General features: G+C 33.6%; 1 long non-coding RNA gene across 1 annotated transcript; it reads left to right on the top strand.

Annotated features, from left to right (window-relative positions):
• The first annotated feature begins 672 nt into the window (after positions 1–672).
• Positions 673–2,403, top strand: LOC137007155 (uncharacterized). The gene is made up of 3 exons (XR_010892568.1): positions 673–734; positions 826–905; positions 1,729–2,403. It is a non-coding gene; the product is annotated as an uncharacterized lncRNA (long non-coding RNA).
• The last annotated feature ends 890 nt before the right edge of the window (positions 2,404–3,293 follow it).

Here is a 3,293-nt window from a genome sequence, read left to right as displayed (position 1 = left end):
ACTGATGCACCCTGTGAAGACTTATCCCCGAGAGAGAGAGAGACCAGCAAACAAGGTAAAAAAAAAAAAATCTTTACCACGGTAAACTGCGTTAACGTTTCATTTGACAAAAGATTTTGCTAGATTAAGGAATTTAATATTTACTACAATTTATGTATGCGTGTTTTAAAGGTCTCAACTGCAACAAAGCGCCGGTGACTGCTAAGATTTCTGAGGTAAGCTGTACTTGAAATCATATTGTTACTTAAGTTAAATGACTTAACAAAAGCAATGTTTTCTGCCTATATTATTGTAATACTGGTTTAAAAGCGCGCCACAGCGACATTTTACGGGCCATAAAGTTCATTGTCATCGTCAGTAGTGTATAGCTGAAGCACAGCTAATGCATCAGTCACTAGCATTGTTGAATTAGCAATATGTGAAGCAAGCAGTGGATTCACTGGTGCAGATAGGTAGCATTATAAATCTGCTAACTTTTTTATCAAACAAGTGACTTACATAATTTCAAACATTTTATTTATTATATAGCAAATGAACCAATCACCATTTTCTATGTTCAGTCTCACCAGATTACATTTATCCAGGTAAGCACTGCATTAAAACTCTCACTAAATCAAATTTAGCATTATAAACAACTTTAGTTTATACTTTTGAATTATTTGATCTTTTATTAGGCCGAAGACTCTACCATTGCAGTCCCAACTGACCAGGAAGGTCCTAATATCAACGCACAGGTGGGTTAACTACTGTAGGGAGGAGAAAAATCATCACATAATGATTTCTTGCATGCGTCTTACTGTGTATTTATCTCCCCCTTCCCTCCAGACAGGCTGAAATTGGCTAAATCATCGATTATAATCTTTCTCTCTACGGATCTCAGTATTTTTGGACAGAATTTAGGATATGTAAGTATTAATTTAATCTGGCATAATTTAATTTACAGTTCAGCTAAAATTTTTGAATATGCTATTGACAAAAATATGTTACTTAAATATATATATAAATATTCTTAAAGGGTTAGTTCACCCAAAAATGAAAATAATGTCATTAATTACTCATCCTCATGTCGTTCCATACCCGTAAGACCTTCGTTCGAACATTTCCTCTCTCAAGATCCATTAATGTACTAAAAACATATTTAAATCAGTTCATGTGAGTACAGTAGCTCAATATTAATATTATAAAGCCACAAGAATATTTTTGGTGCGACTTATATAGTGATGGCCGATTTCAACCGGCTGAAATCTTGTGACTTTGGTGCTTCGAACCGCTGATTCGACACAAAAGATTCATAACGCACCGAAGCTTCCTGAAGCAGTGTTTTGAAATCGGCCATCACTATATAAGTCTTTATTTTGTTTTTTTGGCGCACCAAAAATATTCTCGTCACTTTATAATATTAATATTGAACCACTGTACTCACATGAACTGATTTAAATATGGTTTTAGTACATTAATGGATCTTGAGAGAGGAAATGTCATTGCTCAGGCCTCACTGAGCCATCGGATTTCATCAAAAATATCTTAATTTGTGTTCTGAAGATGAACGAAGGTCTTACACGTGTGGAACGGCATGAGGGTAAGTAATAAATGACAGAATTTTCATTTTTGGGTGAACTAACCCTTTAAGTTATAGTAAAAAAAAAAAGATTTAAAAACGGAGGTTAAAAATAATTAGACACTAATATGGAATTCTCTCCTTTCTCTCTCTCTCATGTTTTTATATAGTGTTAGAGCCTGGATCTCCTTTGAGGAACTGAGTACATTTGTTTTCGTGGACAGACCAGGAAACATTCTGATGTTGTCAGTCAAGTTCTGAACTGGAACCAATCTTTGGAGAAGTTCGTTTATTTCCAAAGGTGGACAAAAACAGTGTGTTGTCTTTTTTTTTCAATTTAGAGGAGAACATTGATAATAAGAAGATAACAGTCTTCTTTCAAAAACATTAAGACACTTAAATACTTTTGGCCAACAGTGTACATTAATCAAATTTTGGAAATAGTGAAATGATTTTGAAAGTGGGGTTATGTGTCATGTTACCTAATGAGATTGAGAAAAGAACTGTTTTGTCCTGTGTTGGACATTTCATTTTTGACTGCTTAAAAATGTATTTATATTTTGCAGTTTCATGAATGTAATTTTTGATATTTAATTATAATATTTTTTTGACAATAAGCTAAACAACCATTGACTTTACATCATTTTATGTTTTTTAACATAATGCATGTAGTGAAGGACAACACATGTGTTAATTTAACACATTTACACATCTTTGTGCTAACCTTTTTGAAACATTTATTTTGTTACAAACAATAACAGCTTAATGAGTTAAAATTAACACAAAAAATGTTGTCCCTAAACTCTCCCATTAATGTGTAAAAAAAAAATCATTTTTAACACATCCTTTCCAGCATTGGCAGACTGTTTATTTTGTGACATATGCAATGTTCTAAATAAAAAATAAAATGATATTTTGGAATAATTTTGTGTGAATTGTATCTCAGTATTACTTAATTAAATTAATTCTATAATTCTATATAAAAATTATGAAATCTATATTTAGGACAAATTATTACAGTAGTGTACTGATTACCTGGGTATTTTACAGTAATTGCACCGCATTACATAATTACAGTATCAAGTAGTTACTGTAAAACTGAAATACGGTTATAGTACTGTAAATCTTAATTACAGTAACTTACTGGCAACAGTGTTGCCAGTAAGTTACTGTAAAAACCCCTTGAAATGTCTAACAGTGCAGCAGCACCCCTGTAGGCTGGAGCAGGAACTGTAATGGCCCATTACAGTATTTCACAATTGCTAAAACACTAAACCCCATTCTCTGAACCCAGTGCTCAGTGGCCTAAACCCATTTGTCGAATCAGTCACTTTGTAGGCAAAACCTTAAACAAGTTCAGGTAGTTCAGACACTGTTTGCAAATCTCATCCACTCATTTTGAACACATTCTTACTCACTAAAACACATTCTGCACTGTGTTGCAAAATGGTAAATACATGTGGCAAAAGTTAAACACAACTACAACACAGTTGTCATCCTTTAAACACAATGACTCAAAATTATTCACACTTATTTCTAATGAAGTGATCAAATCAACTGTATAAATATAGGTCAGTTCAGAGTGCACAGGTGACAGTGCTGAATGATGATACCAACAATAGAGGGAAACAATCTGAAAAGAGGAGGAAGAGTATGTGTAAGAGGATGATGAGGAGAAAGAGCAAGGGGTGTGGAGACAAGGCTGTCGAGGCTGGATCCGGCTCAGGTTTTTCCC

This window comes from Chanodichthys erythropterus, chromosome 18, assembly GCF_024489055.1.
Source record: "Chanodichthys erythropterus isolate Z2021 chromosome 18, ASM2448905v1, whole genome shotgun sequence".
Classification (NCBI taxonomy): domain Eukaryota; kingdom Metazoa; phylum Chordata; class Actinopteri; order Cypriniformes; family Xenocyprididae; genus Chanodichthys; species Chanodichthys erythropterus.
The sequence above is the reverse complement of the archived record's forward strand: the minus strand, read 5'-3'. Positions and strand labels throughout refer to the sequence as shown.